Genomic DNA, 21,244 nt, shown 5'->3' with positions numbered 1-21,244 from the left:
TTAAAATGCTTTTAAAATTCTTGAATATTTGTGGTGCTAACATGTGACAGTTTTTACTTTTTCTATTATATATAAATAAATTTTTTTAAAAAAAATAGACAAATCCACATATTATACCCAGTAAAAAAAATTACACTAAGAACTGTAATATGAGCTCCTCCTGTTCTTCAAGAAAATATGTGGGTTCCTCCGGTTCTTTAAAAAAATTAGAAAAATATTAATAATATTTTTAAAAATGTGACATGGCACCCTAGTTGGAGAGAAATGATGTATTTTTTTTGTGTCAAGTATATTTTGAGAAAAATAGGCAAAGTTAGATGATATTGTAGTCCTAAAACAAACATAAGTGATATTCCTAGGTAATTTCCCAAACATAGATGACTATCTAGGGAAATTACTCACTTTTTAGTCAAAACAATCACATATTCAGTTTGTGAGGAATCACAATCTGAAATGCTATTTTTATTAAGTGTTTGTAAATAATTATGCACATAAATAAATTATTAATTTATCTGTGTTGAATATTTAAAAATAGAATATAAAATAACATACTATGTTTTAAAATCTGAAAAGTTAATAAAAAATGAAATATAGATTGAATTAAATTATACACAACAATTAGTTTATCTTCATCATAGCTTTGTCCACAACTAAGGGATGCTTCCTTTGTTTAATATTATAGTTAATTTATTTATAAGAAAAATAGAGTTAAATTTTAATGATTTAGACTTCAAATTGTGTATAAGAGAAGGATGACAATATTTCTTTAGTAATGCTTCATCATCAATGAAATTAACTACTTTGTAAACATCATTATTTTTGTTAATGGTTGGATCCTTAATTTGGACTTTACACATGAGCCTTTTCTCAATCAAAGCATCAAGTTCTATTGAATAAATCATGTCAATATCTCATATTAATCTTTCCTTCAACTCCTTGCAGTCTTTCTAAATAGTTGTAAAATGTCTTTATTCCACAACAATAATTATATAAATCCAATTTCGTCAGTAATATGAATTTGAAGTTGATACTATAAATGTATGAAAAAGAGTGTTATATAAGATTTTAATTAAAATATAAAAATTTATATTGTTTAATCCAACATGTGAATAACGAATATAACTTTAGAATTACTTTTACGTAATAATATTTATCTCTCAAAGAATCGACCTTTATGATACATTTATTGCAAGCCAAATATGATCATCTATGACCAAGTTCCAAACAAACGTTACAGTAATTCAATAGGTAGACTCCTGTGAGTTAAGCATAATGTTTAGAGAAATATGTATACTGTAAAAAAAATATAGATTACAATTTGGTAATATAATATATATATATATATAACTCACTTCAGTGTGTAGAAGAAAATCTCAAATAAATTTTAAAGAGACCATTTCCATTGACAACTCCTCAGAAATTAAAATATGTTGTTGCGAACTTATTCGCGAAACCTTCTCATATTCATCTGATATAATTAAGACGTAAATTTATCAATAAAAGTATAATATAATTTGTTAATTTTAATTCATTTGGATTACTTAATAATATAGACGAGTTGTCAAACTTGTTTGTAAAATCAAAAAAATTGTGGTAAATCAGCATTAGTCCATACTTTAGTCTGATGTCAACAACTACAAATAGAATAGATATCTGTAAAATAATTTATAAGATTTATTGAGTTAGATAAATATATTTGTAATACTGATACACAATAGTAAAACAAAATAAAAACTTTAAAATTCATACCTCTAAATTTGTGTGTCTTCAGTAATTGAAGAACAACGATTTCTATTGCTCTAGATAAATGTGATTACATTTGAAAAGCGAAATCACCTCATAAAGTTACAGGAAGTTTGTTTCTCCTGCGTAAACAATGTTGTGAAAATGATAAATTTTGTTATAAAATCAAGCTCATAAGAATATAATCATAAAAAGAAGAAGACTAGAGAAGTAGATAGAAGAAGAGGAATTTTCTTCTTATTCAAGTGTATATAATGGTGAATGATATCTCTATTTATATTGTTGAGATATCATAGTCAAAGGTCACCTTGGAATTATACATAGTTATCATCAAGGTTCATATCACCTTGGAATCTTATCACATTGGAAACACTAATACATGAATCCAATTAATTGTTGGATAACTCTAATGGATCATCCACACAATAGATTTATAACACTCCCCCTTGGATGTCCATAGATAATGTGCCTCGTTAAAACCTTACTAGGAAAAATCCTGTGGGAAAAAATTCTAGTGAAGGAAAAAGAGTACACATATCTTTTGATACGCACTATTTGTTGCCTCATTAAAAACCTTGCCAGGAAAACTCAATGGGAAAAAACCTCGGTCAAGGGAAAAAGAGTGCAATGTGTATTATACTCCCCCTGATTAAAAAATCACTTAATTTCTTGTGATGATGTCTCCAATCTTCGTACATTGTGGTTGGTATAGTCTTTTTCAAAGAAAAATTAGACATTTCTTGAATATGGTGTGTCATTTATCTCAACCAGACGCACTTTCGACTTGCTTCATGGAGGACTTTTATTTCTGCATAGCAACATTTGCTTCATTGATCGCCAGGATATTATTGTGCCTCCTGATACGCTCAAACTTACTTCTCAAATAAGAAGTAAAGTGGTCGTGTCAAGTAAATAACCCAACTAGTGAGGTTGGGATCGTTCCCACGAGGAAAATAGTCTAGACTTAACTTCAACCTATTATTACTATTGTTTGGTCAATGACTTTCTTAGAAAGTAAAAACATAAAAAGGGGGGTTTCTATCTCTAAATAAGTGAAAATAAATAACGAACTTGAAAGAGACACTTGACAGCTTTTAATGTTGGGTTTTAATCAATTAATCAAAGTAACTAGGGTTTACGTGTTCCCCACAGGTTCATAACTTGATAACTCTAACTCTAACAATTCTTTCCTAGTATCTTGCATGCAAAGTGATAAGTTATGTATTTCTAAATCCTTGGTCCGGCATCTAGAAAATCTCACTCCGCACCTTGGTCCGGCTACATGTGTTGCTATCCTTACCTCATATTAAGCATCGTATTCGATATTTGACTAAGTTATTACCTCGTACCAATCAATACTAGCCTATTAGATAGTATACACTAAATCTATGTTAATAATTCTTTTCCTATTATCTACCTCCTTGGTCCGGCAAGTAGCATTAAGGCGAGTTCTAACGTTGGTCATCCGTTAAAAAGACTTCTAAACAAAAGAATTATTAATACATGCAAGACACTAATCTAGAATTGTTATTTTAGTTAGGGTTTATCTCATTATTTGTCTATGGTTCCCACAACCCTAGTTATGGAGTTTAGTTACTCATAGCCATAAACACAATATTCAAATATATTAAATACGAATTCATGTACTTACTTCAATAAGAAAGAATAAAATCCAAAGTTTTGCTTGATTAATATCCAAAAAATCTCTTGCAAGAATCTCAAAATCTAACACTAATACACAAAGTCTAAAAATCTGATGTCTAATCTCATAGAGTCTAACCTCAAAAACAAGGTTTTTCGAACTATTTATAAAAAAACAAAAGCCTAATTAAACAAGGATTCTAATCTCTGGAAATCTGCCAAAATGCGGCTGGGTCGACGGACCACGCAACGGACCGTCATGGTCACGACGGATCGTCATGGACTCCGTCGTCCCATACTTGTGCAATTTCTTCTGCTGCTATTTTCATTCCCCTCGACGGCAAGTATGACGGACCGTCATAGGCACAACGGTCCGTCGAGGGTCTCGTTCCAAAACACTTCAACTCTTGGAATCTGGGTACTGGGATCACTTCTCTGATCTTCACGACGAACCTGCAGGACGGACCGTCAGAGCCACGACGGACTGTCACAAGCTTCGTAATCCCACACTTGGTCAGACTTTCCCATCTTCCTTCAACAGCTGCACTACGCTGCCACCTACGGACCGTCACAAGCACGACGGACCGTCATAAGCTCCGTAGGTGGTCTCTTCTGCATTTCTTCACTCAAAATCTCCGCATTCAACTTTGGACAGATTTCCTGCAAAACAAAGAGAAACTCATATAAAAACTAGCACAAAAAGACTTTCGGACACACTAAACTTAAGGAAAAAGTATTAATTATACCGTGAAACCATGGTATATCAACACCCTCAACTTACATTCGTTGTTTGTCCTCAAGAGACGTACTATGATTCACTACACAATCTTTGTACAATAGTATCCATGTTTTATCCTTTGCAATCATTTGGCAATCAATCCCGATTAATCTCATCAAATCTATGCATGCTATCACTATTAGGCTTGAATTTTGTGGGATTAGAACATGACACAGACTCACCATGCACTAACACCTATCCTCTTCAATTTCTCACCGAGGTGCTAACAATTCCGGTATTGCAACTAGTGTTCTCACTTCAAAACAAAATCCTCATTTTTCACACAATGATTTCAGTTTGAGTATAAGGATTACTTTTCAACACTCGCTCTCAGAACAAAGTCACACTCATTCATACCTATTGCCATAAGCTTGCCCTTATTTTCACTGCCTTAAGTTCGCTATACAACCCTTAGGATCACGATAGGACTTTCTTAGCTTGTAACATAGGCTCAGAGTCAGGTAGGGTATATTTAGGTATACTTTAGTGACTTTTTGCCCTCCTTGACATATCGGCTAAACCTTCCACTTTCTATCACTTTATCTCACCCAGTTTCTTCTATTCTTTCACCTTGCTATTTTCCCTTCTTTCTTCATTTGTGTAAGTGACTCTTTTTTTTCTTGTATATTTCTCTTTTTATTTACTTTTCTTTCAACGAGTTCTTGAGTCACTTTACTTTTGTTCTTTCTCTCTCTTTGTTCTTTCAACCCCACTTTCCAGAGCATTCCTCAAAACATCCACCCTCAACTCATGGCTTTGCCATGAGTCAAGGTACACAATACCCAAAGTTGGGTCAGGGCCATAACGAAGGTTGTTTATGCATTAGCCACCCTCAACTTATTCTTTTGGCATAAGCTGAGGTGCACATGTCCAAGGAGGGACCAGGGCCAACATATTGTTTCCAGAAAAGATCAGTTGGGGTGAAAAAGAAAGGTCTAATTTTAAGCTCAGATTATTTGGATCAAAGAAGGATAACTTTTATTTGGTTTCGTTTATTTAGGCTAGAAGTGGGCTATCTTGAATAAGGGCCTATGCTCCTTTCCTAATTGTCTGTTACAGCTTACTTTTAGCAGGACTAACCAGGCAAGTTCTAGCTCAGTACCAATAGTGGACTATTCAGATTTCCTCACACTCACTTGACATCTCATCACTATACCAGATTATCAGACACCTAGTTCGAATTGAAGACTTAGGGTAATGCAATGGTGTAACTCTATTTCATGCTTATAGCCACACAATTATCAGTTACTATGCCTAGTCATGCAACATTTTCCAGTTCTATCAGGATATCATTTTAGCCATCATGCTTCAGAGTTAAACTATGTACAAAAGATATAAACATGCCGGTTCAACAGAAAAAGTAATCAGTCTTTTGGGGAAAAAGAACACAGGCAAGAAAACCCCAAAAGAGGATAGTGAGTTGGGCTACTCAGACTTCACCCTAACACTCACTTTCCATTTACCCCACCCCCAACAAAAAAAAACATGCAATTGTCCCCAATGAATAAAAAATCTAAATATTAGAGTGGTAGGTGAAGCAAACATGTGGCGCAAAGCGCCGTCGATCAGCAAGATGGTGGGTCCAGTTCCCCGGAACCCACGTCCTCTGCAATCTGGACACCCTCAGTGGTGTCCTCAGCAACATCCGCATCATCAGTAGTGACTCCTGCTATCTCTGTAGTGCGGGAGCTAGACGACCCAGCCGCTAACTGTGATGCTCTGATCTGGTGTGCCTCCTCCTCAGCAAGTGAGGCTCTCCTCGCAGCCTCCATCTCTCGGCGCTCCTTCTTCCTTGCTCGCGCCTCATCCTCTCTCGAGGGGGAGGTGGTGGAATTTCTGAAGTAGCAAACAGAGCCGCCAATACAGTGTCCTCAGCAGGCTCGACAGACTCCAGCACCCTCGCCTCTAGGATCGTGTCGATGTCTACACGAAGACTGTCGACTGCAGCCTGAAGAGTCGACACATCCACCGGAGGGGCTGGTCGGGCTAACACTCTCAACTCAAAGGCGTCTAGGCGCTGGTTAACCTCAACAATCTTCCGCTCTGTAAACTGCTACATTTTCCTCTCTAGACGCTCTTCAGACTCAGTGATCGACTTATGCATCCACGGCTGGATATGATGCAGCAGAGTGGCCATTTGTGCCTCTAGTTTTTGGACCCTAGCAAGCGGGACCAGTGCCGGTAGAGGGGTTGTGCGAGAGGAGCTCGGGGCTGTGCTACTACCCGGGATAGACTAGACCGGGGTATTTTCAGTAGACGCCTGTGTAGCTGTGCGGGACTGGGCTATCGTATCCGCAAGATCACCAGCAAGTGGGGGCAGCTCTGGACGAGGCCCTCTGCGTGGAGCCAACTCATTGGCCTCGTCTCTGATGAGGCCGACGTCTACAGTGCCCTGCGGGGTCTTAAGCTGATCTACGTGCCATATGGGCACACCTGCGGACCTGCAAAGGGCAAAGATCATACACAGGAAGGGGTAGGTAGTAGTGACCTTGAATGCCCGCTCGTGCATGACTGCTTGGAGAAGCCATGCGAAGTCCACCTCGAATCCGGCTATCATCGCTGCCATCAACACTGCTCGATCCCAGGTAACGATGTTATCAGCAGCTGTGGGGGAAAGGCAGTGACGGACGAACAGCCACAAGAACTTTGCTATGAACGTGAGGTTGGCCTTCTTGATGGCCCCCTTCGGCTCAGTGACCCAATCAGCACCCTCTCCATCTACTGACAGGTGCAGGGCCATCCACCTCTTGGTGGTCTCTCTCAGTGCTGGCTCGCGCAAGAACTGTCCATCCTTTACTATCTGCCAGCGGTAGTCAAACTCGGCAGTGATGGGGGTCCGAGTAGCATCTGCCCTCTCTCCGTATAGAAACCGGCGGATGGCTGGCAGGGAAATGTCAACCTGCACACCCCGGACTCGAACCTGCTCCAGTGGGGCCTGTTTAGCGGGAGCAGCCCGCCTATCGATCTGTGATCGGAGAGTCGCTACGTAGGATGCGTAGAACTCTCGGACCATTTCCTCGTATCATCCCAACGGACGTGTTGTCCACTCTAAGCGATGCCTGGTGAAGAGGTTGTGGATCTCTGGCATCGTTGGGAGACTCCCTGTAAGTACCCGCCGCTCCAAGGTGAGTGTTTGAGTCATTACTTTTTTGTCAGTCAAGAACTTGGCGTCAGAGTAAACTTGAAACTGGCCATCGACACACCACCGGTTTGGCTGGTCAGAGGCTGGGGTGGGGACCTGAGCTGGGGCGCCGGATGTAGAGTCTGAACTGTCAGCCTAATCAGACGAGGCCGACGCTGCAGTAGTGGCGGGTGCGGGAACCTCAGTAGAGCCAGAAGCTTCCTCGGACCATGATGCTCCTAAGGAGCCAGACGTTCCTTCCTTATTTGTGGCTGACCCAAAGGGTGTGCCGGTCAGTGTGCGCTCCTCATCAGACTGGGAGGCAGGGACTACGCCGGACGCCACCGTCTTGGGTGTGGCTCTGGGAGCACGTGCAGCACAGGAAGGTATGGAGTGACTGGGGGCACATACTCACGGTCCCGCTCATCATCAGAGCCGATGATCAAGCGTGCAGACGGTGCAACATACTTTGATCGCCCGCGTGCGTAGGTTCGGTCTTGCTTGGGTGCCATAGTAGATAGTACCTGCAATGGATCACTATTAGTACGAGTAGTGGCAAACAAGACAAGCGAAACCATACGAAATAAAATAGTGAAAATAATATATAATTGCTGTAGAAACAGTGACACACGACGGGCCTGGTGACGGCTCGTCGTGACTATGACGGACCATCGTGAGGTCCGTCGTGTTGTACTTGGACTCTGTATAAATAGAGAACCCTGAAGGAGAGTCTCTGACTAGCATGACGGTGTGTGCAGGACGGACCGTCACAGTTACGATGGTCCGTTGTAGATGTCCGTCGTAGGACACTTGGGGGAAAATATGGAGACCCTTAGGAGAGGGGTCTCTGACCGTTATGACGGTCATGCAGGACGGACCGTCGTGGGTACGACGGTCCGTCACATGTGTCCGTTGAAGGACACTTGGAAAAAAATTAGAGACCCTTAGAAACAGGGTCTCTGACAACCAGAACGGTTGTGCAGGATAGACCGTTGTGAAGACAAAGGTCCGTCACATGTGTCCGTTGGGGAACACTTAGGAAAAAATGAGAGACCCTTAGAAACAGGGTCTCTGTCTAGCATGACGGTTGTGCAGGACGGACCGTCGCAAGGACGACGATCCGTCACATGTGTCCGGTAGGACAGGGTGCTAGGGCTTGTGCAACGGACCCTACGACGGTCTGTCGTGGCTATGACGGTCCGTCATCGGTGTCTCGTTCTAAATGATAGTAACAGAACTAAAGGTACCCTAAGCAACCCGGATGAACCCACATCAACCTTGGTGTTTTGGACCTACATGTGTCTAACCAAACTACCTAGGAAACTAGCAATGCAAAAGCACCTATGTCTAGAATGGTAAACATGGTAATTTCGAACATTTGTAACCTAGGTCAGGCATGATCGTATAAAGTAAACAAAATACTATGAGGAACTAAACTTAATACTAACTAGTAACAAAAATGCAAGATAAATGAGTATAAATTAGAGACACATACCTCAGAAATGGAGAAAAACAGATGCAAAAGTACTCGGTGGCAAGGTAGACACTCACAGCAGCAGTTTCCACTAGTAGATAACACTTTAGGGCTTTGGAGAATTGTGAGAGGGCAATGATCGGTGGGAGGGAATGGGGAAGTTGAAAAGAGAGAGTAATGGGAGAAATAAGAAAGTAATGGGGTGAAATATGAAGGGGTGGGGAGTTTAAACGGTCTGATTTTGGAAAAGGGTCCAGCCGGGTCGGGTCGGGTATACTTCATTAATCACGCGACGGTTCCTCGACGACGGTCGGTCGTAGTTGTGACGACCCATCGTTTGTTCCGTCACGTGTGCCCTAGTTTCAAAATAATAGAAAAGCGTACCTGGTACGACGGAAGCATACGACGGTCCGTCGCACATGTGACGGTCCGTCGATGTATCCGTCATTGACTGCTGCAGAGTAATTTTCTACAGAATTTCCTGGTGATGTGCCTGCAAATTTAAAACCCATTAGTAGAAAAATGCTACCATTACTAAAAAGACTATAAGTATTGGGTTGCCTCCCAACAAGCGCCTGATTTAATGTCGCGGGACGACTGGGGACCCTTGATTACTCAGATTTCATCAAGATGGTATGCCTCTATCACTTTATTCCCCGATGCTTTATGCCCAAAATAGAGTTTTACTCTATCTCTATTCCTCTTAAACCGCACTCCCTCCTTGGCTTTTAACTCAACTGCTTCATGAGGGAATACTCGGGTAATCAAGTAGGGGCAAGTCCATTTAGACTTGAGCTTGCCCGGAAGACAAGGCACCCCAGAACTGTCTACAAGCACCAAATCCCCAACCATAAACTCTTGTTTTGCATTTTTCTGTTCAGTCTCCTTCTTCATCTTTTCTTTGTGGGATACGGCAGATACCGATTGGAGCTCACCACTCTGCCTTATGGTCCTACAAATGTTGAAAGTCGCTTCTTCATTATTCAACCGAAATGTCATATGTCCCTTCTCCATATCAACTAATGCTCTAGCTATAGCAAGGAATGGCCTTCCAAGAATAATAGACACTTCAAAATCGACCTCACAATCAAGAATAACAAAATCAGCCGGAAATATGAATGACTCCACTTTTACTAGCACATCATGGAGTATCCCTATGGGCCTTTTCACTGTCTGATCGTCCATCAGTAGCCGCATCGCAGTGGGTTTTGGATCCCCCAAACCCAACTTCTTGTAAATTGAGAGGGACATGAAATTTATGCTTTCCCCCAGATCACATAATGCTTTCGCAAAATGTAATGACCCAACTGTACAAGGAATAGTGAATGCACCCGGATCTTCTTTCTTTTGTACTAGGGATCTTGTAGCAATAGCACTACAATGTTGCAATCTATCATCATCCTCAAAAGTGACCGATCTTTTCTTGGTGACCAGATCTTTCATAAATTTTGCATAACCAGGCATTTGTTCTAGAGCTTCTACCAAAGGGACATTGATAGAGAGTTGCTTCAACATTGTTATGAAGTGCCGGTATTTACCATCCTCGGTCTTTTTCACTAATCTCTGAGGGAAGGGTGGTGGTGGCCTAGGCATGGGAATTACCTTGATAGGTATTTCTGCATCTTTTCCATTACTTCCCTCTGCTTCACCACTACCCTTTACCACATTATCATTATCCTTTCTCACAGTTTCTTCAGTGGATGGCATAGGTGGGTCAATGGTTTGCCTACCACCCCGAGTAGTGATTTCCATACAGTGCGCATCATTCTTTGGATTTTGGACAGTGTTGCTAGGAAGAGTGCCCGGTTGCCGTGTGTTCACTGTCGCAGATAGTTGGGCCACTTGCAATTCGATCTGTTTAATCAAAATTGCATGTGTATCCACTTTTTGCCCAATACTAGCTAAGTCACACCTCAACTCTTTAATGTGTTCATCACTAGTGTCGAACCTCCTTATCATTTTGTGTAACATATCCTCAACTCGCGCCATACTATCTCCACCATCCCTAGGAGTAACTTCACGATTTTGAGGAGGGACATAGGGCCCATTCCTGTCGTTTCTATTAGCATAGTTACCCCTGTTAAAGTTGTTGTCGCGGTTGTAGTTTCCATCTCGGACATAATGACCCTCACGGTTGTAGTTACCATAGTTCCGACCTTGGTTCACTTGACCTTGGCTCGAATTATCGTGATTTGAGCCTTGGGCGCTTGGTCGAAAACCCCTCGTCTGCTCATTTACTGCATAAGTGTCCTTCGCATAATAGCACTCATCATTAGGAGGTGGTGGTTTAGCCAAGTAGTTGACAGCATTTATGTTTTCTGCACCCCCTATGACATGTTTTAGTACCAACCCAAGCTCAGTTCTTATCTGAGCCATTTCTTCCCGAATCTCATCTATGGCTGGGTTGTGAGTGGACTGCACTGCGAAGGTGTTTCTTTTTGTATCGGACTTCCTAGTACTCTAAGCTTTGTTATTTCGGGAGATTTTCTCTAATTTTTCAGCAATCTCAGCATAAGGGCATTCTCCATAAGATCCACCTGCTATAGTGTCCAACACCGCTTTGTTGTTGTCATCCTGTCCCCGATAGAAGTATTCCTTCAGTGACTCATCATCTATACGGTGATTTGGAACACTTCTCAAGAATGAGGTGAATCGATTCCAAGAACTACTAACTGACTCTCCTGGTAGTGCCACAAAGTTGTTCACTCTGTCTTTGTGGTTTAGTTTCATGGAGACCGGATAGTAGCGTGCTAAGAAGACATCTCTTAATTGGTTCCAAGTAAATATTAAGTTGTATGGAAGCTCAGTGAACCATATAGCAGCCTCTCCTGTCAGTGAGAGAGGAAACACTTTGAGACCTATTACATCTAGATCCAAATCAGGCCTCCCCACACAACTTTTACACACTGCTCTTACCTTAGCTATATGGGCATGTGGATCCTCAGAAGGTAGCCCTGAAAGCAAACCTCTGGCAGTGAGCATTTGCATCAGGCTACTAGTTACCACAAAAGTGTGGCCTGTGGGTAGAGGGGGCAAGACAAGTGGCCCATCCGAGTCTGCTATGTTATCATACCCTCTGTAGTATGTTTGGGGTCGTGGAACAGGATTTTGTCCCCTCTATTGATGTTCACCCGGAGCATCGGGTAACATCTGACCATGAACATCAACCGGAGCTCAGATGTTCTGGTTCGGATCCTCATCATTTATTCCCAAGTTTCGATTCATATTGCACAGTGTACGCTCTAACTCACGATCGTAGAGAAACAATGGTTCTCTTCCTCTCCGTGTATTTGGCATACAAGGAGGATAGTTCTGAAAAGAAATCAAAAAAATTAAAACAAAGTAAAATCAAGAAAATATCAACTAAACTATAGTAATAAGTTCAAGTTAATCTAAAAGCTAAAATCCCCGGCAACGGCGCCAAAATTTGATACGCTCAAACTTACTTCTCAAATAAGAAGTAAAGCGGTCGTGTCAAGTAAATAACCCAACTAATGAGGTTGGGATCGTTCCCACGAGGAAAATAGTCTAGACTTAACTTCAACCTATTATTACTATTGTTTGGTCAATGACTTTCTTAGAAAGTAAAAACATAAAAAGGGGGGTTTCTATCTCTAAATAAGTGAAAATAAATAACGAACTTGAAAGAGACACTTGACAGCTTTTAATGTTGGGTTTTAATCAATTAATCAAAGTAACTAGGGTTTACGTGTTCCCCACAGGTTCATAACTTGATAACTCTAACTCTAACAATTCTTTCCTAGTATCTTGCATGCAAAGTGATAAGTTATGTATTTCTAAATCCTTGGTCCGGCATCTAGAAAATCTCACTCCGCACCTTGGTCCGGCTACATGTGTTGCTATCCTTACCTCATATTAAGCATCGTATTCGATATTTGACTAAGTTATTACCTCGTACCAATCAATACTAGCCTATTAGATAGTATACACTAAATCTATGTTAATAATTCTTTTCCTATTATCTACCTCCTTGGTCCGGCAAGTAGCATTAAGGCGAGTTCTAACGTTGGTCATCCGTTAAAAAGACTTCTAAACAAAAGAATTATTAATACATGCAAGACACTAATCTAGAATTGTTATTTTAGTTAGGGTTTATCTCATTATTTGTCTATGGTTCCCACAACCCTAGTTATGGAGTTTAGTTACTCATAGCCATAAACACAATATTCAAATATATTAAATACGAATTCATGTACTTACTTCAATAAGAAAGAATAAAATCCAAAGTTTTGCTTGATTAATATCCAAAAAATCTCTTGCAAGAATCTCAAAATCTAACACTAATACACAAAGTCTAAAAATCTGATGTCTAATCTCATAGAGTCTAACCTCAAAAACAAGGTTTTTCGAACTATTTATAAAAAAACAAAAGCCTAATTAAACAAGGATTCTAATCTCTGGAAATCTGCCAAAATGCGGCTGGGTCGACGGACCACGCAACGGACCGTCATGGTCACGACGGATCGTCATGGACTCCGTCGTCCCATACTTGTGCAATTTCTTCTGCTGCTATTTTCATTCCCCTCGACGGCAAGTATGACGGACCGTCATAGGCACAACGGTCCGTCGAGGGTCTCGTTCCAAAACACTTCAACTCTTGGAATCTGGGTACTGGGATCACTTCTCTGATCTTCACGACGAACCTGCAGGACGGACCGTCAGAGCCACGACGGACCGTCACAAGCTTCGTAATCCCACACTTGGTCAGACTTCCCCATCTTCCTTCAGCAGCTGCACTATGCTGCCACCTACGGATCGTCACAAGCATGACGGACCGTCATAAGCTCCGTAGGTGGTCTCTTCTGCATTTCTTCGCTCAAAATCTCCGCATTCAACTTTGGACAGATTTCCTGCAAAACAAAGAGAAACTCATATAAAAACTAGCACAAAAAGACTTTCGGACACACTAAACTTAAGGAAAAAGTATTAATTATACCGTGAAATCACGGTATATCACCTCCACATGCAAACACATAGCGTGCTTGAGATAGATCTTTATGCGGATCAGATAAATATTCTGCATGTGCGTAACCAATTAATTTTGTCTTGGATTTCTCGGGATAGAATAAACCCATAACTATGGTCCTTCGAGGAATTCAATCATGTGATAAACACCATTTCAATGTCCTTTTATCGAAGAGAAACTGAATCTTGCCAGTAAATTTACTGCAAAACAAATATCTGGTCAATTATTGTTAGTAAGATGCACTAGTGCCCTGATTGCGCCAACATAGAGTTTCATCACCAAGAAACTCTTCATCTTTCTTTTGAGATCAAACTGAATCATCATTTATGTCAAGTGATCTCATAATCATTGGGGTACTCAATGAATGTGATTTATCCATATAAAATTGCATAAAAACTTTTCAGTGTATGTGCACTGTTAGTTTGTCAAATTATCAATCTGTAGGTCAAGACAAAATTTTGTCTTACCAAGACCTTTTCATAAAAATACAAGGACAATTAGGGTCATTCTTTTGTACCCTTTTTTTCCTTGACTATTTCAACCATATAAGGATTCTTGAAGCTTTATTGAAAAAGTTTCTTCAAACTCTTATATGCTTCATACACCTCGATTGTTTCAAGGATTTTCATATAACCTTCATTGTCTAGCTAGACATTACAATTATTCATTACATGCATTCAAGTTTTTCAAATGTAGCCAGATCAAAACAAACTTCATTGCATCCACCAAAGGAGAAAACATCTCCAATAATGTCAGGATTTTTGCTATAAACCTTTATGCCCCAAGGCACAAATCGTATTTGATATCTTATGGTTATACTATCGCATAATAATTTATTTGTACCCCACTGACATTGTACCTTGATTTATGGACTACCAGTCCAAAATGTCACTTTTCTAAGTGAAACAAAATATACTTGAATTGTACATTTTACTTGGCCAACTATTTATCTGTCCACACTATATGACATATTTGAATTCAAGATCCTCGTCACAACTTGTATCATTGAGCGCTACCTCATATCAAAGATACCGTCGACGGTTATTTGATATTGATTCCAACAAGACATAACTTATCGAGATCTCTTCATTTTTCATTATTTTAGGTACCTAAACCTTTTTCAAGATTTTATGAAGTTTTATGTCAATGTGCATAGCACTTGCCTCATTATCATGACCATATTGATCATTTGCTCCTTCCTTCTTCAAGGAATTTTATAGTTGGAATCGATTGGTCTATTACGCTTTCGGCGTATCATAGACTCTGTCCTTCAAGGACTTCAAATTGGAGCATTTGCAGCTGAATTATATCATAGGGTCAGTGCATTCATCTGACAATTGATTTACAACATTATGCAACTGAATTATCCCTTGAACTTTAAGTTCACATATTTATTTAACGAGGATCTAGATAATTCATAATTAACCTCAAACATAATTTTCAGCTGTCAATCATCTCTCCCCCTAATGTTAGAAAATCTAACATTCATTCCAACCTTATTTGGAAGTTCATCTTTGTGCGTGGTGGAGCAATTAAAATCATAACCGCACATTCAACATTTTAGATGAAAATTATATGGTTCCTGACCCTGAACCAATTTTAATGGGGAAACCTTGTTGATTTGATGCATACATATTGCTACATGTTAAATAAAATTATCTCATACCAAATCTTATTTGGGAGTTTTGTTCTCATAACCATGATTTAGCTATAGTTGGAGGCATACAATTTCTGCTAAATCAACCAGCATTATTAATATAATTTCATAGTTTGTAACTGTGCTCTTAATTTTAACAATCGAGCAAACAGCCTTACAAAAACCAATTTGTAAGTTGACAACAAAATACATGTGACCATCGCATAGATGTATCAATCATATAGTTGCAAATGATCAACATGACAGGTGAACAGGCCCATATTCACCCTTTTATATGTTCCAAAAATTTTAGGGGATTACAATCTCAACCTTAGCTGGTACAATGATCATTGTATCAAAAGAACAAGCAACACAAGAGAATTCTTGAAGAATCTTTATTTCTTCATTATATAAATCACCTGAATTCTCAATCACGTTTGCATCACATTTAATCGGAATGGTCAACCAGTCATGTCAACTTATCTTTATTTTAGTACACTTATAATTTACTTTTACATGTGACTTCATCAGCATGTACATGATTGTATGGAACAAACAAGAGGAAAAGTGGGGTAATCTTTTACATAAAAATTTATAACCCTCTTCAGTTGTAGTGATTTATAGTCTCGATATTTATTTTCAATTCATCCGAAACTTAAAAAGTTTCTTTTGAAACTTACTACAACCCCAATATTATTCCTCTGATAATAGCACAACTCGTTAGAGCTTGCAATTAATTTTGTGTACTATCACATATTGCATGACACCATCCCTATGGTGAGCATCTCCTTCAAGTAGGAAATTATATTATTATTGTCATGGTCAAAATCATTACGAGCAAGACGTCTTTCTTGCTTTACTTTTGTTGTACCATAGGTACACAACCAATGACAAGTTTGTATTGCCACACAATAATGACCACAATTCTTATAGGCAAGAACTATTTCTTTCTTTTGCCCTTTCGATAGTTCATACCATAGTGACGTATAAAACGTACAATATAATTAGTCATTTCTGCCAAATAAAATTTATTTCATCTCAAATATCCCGTAGAGATGAGAAGTGACATGTATCATTTTTTCTCAAACCTTCCATAGAGGTGAGTTGTGGCATATATCCAACCCATAATGATTTTATCACATCTTGACCCATTCTCTTATAGAATGGTCGAGCATTCACGGTACCCATCACAAGTCACATTCTCTTCAAGTAATGGACTAATTATTTATATGTACTTCATAAATTTGCATTATAAGCACATTGTTATGGCTTTAAAATTCATCATATTTCCATGACACACCTCAACATCACTTTGAAAGATCAAGTGTACCATCACTTTATCTTCTTGTATCATGATAGAGGATTTATAAACTTGTCAAATTATTGGGTTGACAACATTCACAAGTCTAATGACCTTTCATACCATTTTGATGATAAAAATTGCCTTCACATTTTGAAGGACTATTTGAAGAACTCATAGTGTTCTTCCTTTTATTATTACCACAATGATGACTATTATAATTCTGTCCCTTCACGCCCTTATTCATATCATTAATTATCTGTCATCTTTCAGACTAATCATTCACTGCTACCACATTCATATGATTGAATGGAGCAAGTCAACAGACAGATTTCAGAGTTATCACATGTTGCTACCACATTCTTTTCAATGAATGGAGCAAATTCAATATGATGAATTTCAAGACATTTCATCAAAAATATATTATTTTTCTTAGTTATCATTTTATCATCGCTATGGTGCATTGACTCAAACTCAATGTCTTACCCATATAAGGTGTGTTACGCCATAATTCTATGGGACTTGAACTCAATCACGGTGCATCAAAACTCTAATTGATGTCTTACCCTTTTGGTGCGATAGAACTTGAATCTATCGTCTTATCCTCAAATATTTTTCACTATGGTGCATCCGGACTTTAACCTGATGTCTTACCCTTTTGGTGCGATGAAACTTGAATCAATCGTTTTACCCTTAACCAACGGTATAATAGACTGAAGTACAACATGACTCACCCTTTGAGTCTTTCAAAACAATCAAAATAGCATTCAAACTCCTGCTATTAAAATTTTATTCTTCTTCAATTTAAGAAGTTTTGTATAGCATGTCATATTTAACCAATAGTAGTATATGTCTTCACTTCCTGATAATTGTTAGTAACTGAATACTATTTTATTCTAAATCATAAAAATATTCTAGAAAATACATACCTGATTTTATGCATATAATACCTTGATTCTCATAACGAGATCAACCAAAACATGAGTTAAAGAAAAAACTAAAATTCAATCTTAATTGGCTAGAGACTCGTGCTGATAACGTGTTATAAAATCAAGCTCATAAGAATATAATCATAAAGAGAAGAAGACAAGAGAAGTAGATAGAAGAAGAGGAATTTTCGGTCACCTTGGAATTATACATAGTTATCATCAAGGTTCATATCACCTTGGAATCTTATCACATTGGAAACACTAATACATGAATCCAATTAATTGTTGGATAACTCTAATGGATCATCCATACAATAGATTTATAACAAATTTAATCATTATTGTTATTTTACTATATAAGATAGTATGATTATATAATAATAATAATAATAATAATAATAATAATAACAATAATAAAATGATATATACCCTATTAAATGTATTGTTTGATAATACTTAATTTTCATCTTCTACGACAATATTCATGAAAGAAGTATTATTGTCTCCTTACTTTTAACAATTGAATTGGTTCATATAAGACAACATGTCCAACAATATCTTTAAAAAAATAATTGAATTCTTAGTTATAATATTTACAATATCTTTAAAAGAAGTATATAATAATATTATTTATTTACCAATTAGTTGATTGCCGATGTTTGCTGAATTTTCACTTCTTTAAAAGTGCATAGCTTAAAAACTTTCACATGAAAAAAAGAAACTTCAATTTCAATCATAATAGTATACTGAGTGAATGTAAGCTTGTGTTTATGAGAATTTGATTTTAAATTTCGAGTGATAAGACGTTATTACAAAAAATTTCATTCAATTTTAAACCATGATCATAGATCTTATTTCTGAAATACTTTCTTGTGAACTTATGAATAAATGTATGTATTCGATCACGCTATGTGCAAACAAAATTTTTGTGTTATTATTAATCATTAATATTAATTTATGTATAATAGAATTAGAGTATAACATGTAAAACACAAATTTGATTTAATCATATTTTTTCATCTTGCAAAATCAACTTCATAGAATACAGAATATGTGGCTTGTATTTATTGGTACTGTACAAAAACGAACACAAGAACTTTTTAATTCCAATTCATTGAGTTATTGGTAATTTCAAATATTGTTTTATATTGTAAAGTCATATTTTGTATTTTGAAAGTTAACATAAACATGTTTAATTTGTCATAAATGGTATTTATATATCTAGGTACATAGTACGTGATTTGAGAAACAGTTTTTTTTAAAAGTTAATGGGAAGTCACAAAACTGCTCTTAATTTAAAACTACTTTTAATTTTTTTATTACAAAATTAGAGGTTAATTCAGATGCTGACGGATATTGCTAACAAAACTATTTGGAGCTGCAGAATCTAACACATCATTCTATATTATGCAATGAAACTTTATTAGATGACAATATTTATACCACAATACTGTTGGTATTTTTTTTTACAATTAATGTTAAAATTGTTAATTTGATCAACAAAATTATATCATGCTAATGATGATACATGTTTATATTTATTTTAATTATTTTTTATTTATGTTAAATTAGTGAATAATTGAGAATATGACATGTGTATATTTAAACTTTCTTCAATAATTTTATTTCGATTTTGGAAATTTAGAAGTTGACACGAAAAATTATAACATGCAAATTCTGACACGTGTTAATATTTATTTTAAATGATAAATTATTGATTAGTTGATCCAGATTTGACACGTGAATATTTAAAACTTCCCTTACTATCCGTATTTAAGTTTTTGTAAAAGTAGAAGTTAAAACGTCAAAGTATACAATGCAGATGCTGACACATGTTAATATTTGTTCTAATTAATTATCGTTAAAATGTTAAAATGATTGAATAAAAAGAAAATGACACGTGTATGTTCCAAAGTTTTTCGAAAAATTATAACGGTTTATTACGAATTTCTGCATGTATGTATGTATATATATATATATATATATATATATATATATGTATGTATGTATGTATGTATGTATGTATGTATATACACACACACACATACATTTAAAAGATGATATAGTAAAATTACCTTTTATTTATAATTCCTTCGGAGATATACTAAATCAATAGTGGACAAGTAGTATTAGATATATATATATATACACACACACACACATTTAAAAGATGATATAGTAAAATTACCTTTTATTTGTAATTCCTTCGGAGATATACTAAATCAATAGTGGACAAGTAGTATTATATATATATATATACACACACACACACACATGTAAAAGATGATATAGTAAAATTACCTTTTATTTGTAATTCCTTCAGAGATATACTAAATCAATAGTGGACAAGTAGTATTGGATATATATATATATATACACACACACATTTAAAAGATGATATAGTAAAATTACCTTTTATTTGTAATTCCTGCAGAGATATACTAAATCAATAGTGGACAAGTAGTATTGGATAAAGAGATTATATATTTTGTGATTATAATCTATCTATCTATCTATATATATATAGATAGACAGAGAGATAGAGATAGATAGATAGATAGATAGATAGAGAGAGAGAGAGAGAGAGAGAGAGAGAGATTTACATGAATTTTGCTTCGATGTCGTATGATTTAGAAAGAAAGGGAAAGTGTAATGCCATCTATCTTGATCTATTTTCCGAGATGTTAGAAATCTAGATCGATTCAAATAATCACTCTAACTATTTACCCTTTCGTTCCGCCAATAAATAACTCATTCTTCACAAAAATTTTAAAAAAATTTATGTCGAACTCCTCTCTCCACCATTTAACGCTTCCGCCTATTTTTTTAATCTACCTTATTTATGTATCAAAACATTATTCATGATTACTTTTACTTTTGATTCTTATAAATCTTTATTTTCTATGTGAGTTGTGATACCAACAAATGTATCTACTAATGTTTTTGTCGTATTCATCATTTAAAATTCTTAATATTTAATCTGAATCAATTTTCAACTCTATAAAATTCTTATGAAAGTTTTTTTTTTTAAAAAAAATCTTTTTATTATAAATATTAAGGTTGAGTACGGTGGGGGGGGGGGGGGGGGGTGGAGCTTGAAGAGGGAAGTGAGTCGCGCTGGCCTAACAACATTTTTCAGTGGCAAAGTCTTTTTTGAGAAATCGATGATCGAAAAACAAATCACCAAACACACAATGAATATGAGGAAGAGATCGTCCGTCTTTTATATATAAACTTTAAGGGGGAGAACGACAAGTTGAATCCGCCATAAAGCCAGCGCTGCTTTCGCGGGATCAACTGCTTCCTTGGTTTGATGACCAATATATTGGCGAATACCAAATATAATCAAGAAAATAGTACCTATAATCGCATGAAAAACCATGAAATCCAGTTACTAAGAAAAAAATAGTTGTCTATTAGGCGATCGATCAACATCTTTCCCCATAGCCCTGGGCTGTATCTCGATCTCCGCTTTACTATGTCATTTCGCTCGACCTGAACCAAATACCTATTTAAGGTATTCTCAGAGAGAGTCGCCAACCCCTTGATTTCATAGAATTCAATTCATCTTCTCCACATTTATCTACTGAACACAATTCTTACTCGAATTGACGGTGCTGATTTTTGACAGCTTG

The sequence above is a fragment of the Solanum lycopersicum genome, chromosome 2 (genome assembly GCF_036512215.1).
Source record: "Solanum lycopersicum chromosome 2, SLM_r2.1".
NCBI lineage: Eukaryota > Viridiplantae > Streptophyta > Magnoliopsida > Solanales > Solanaceae > Solanum > Solanum lycopersicum.
This window is presented reverse-complemented; position numbering follows the sequence as displayed.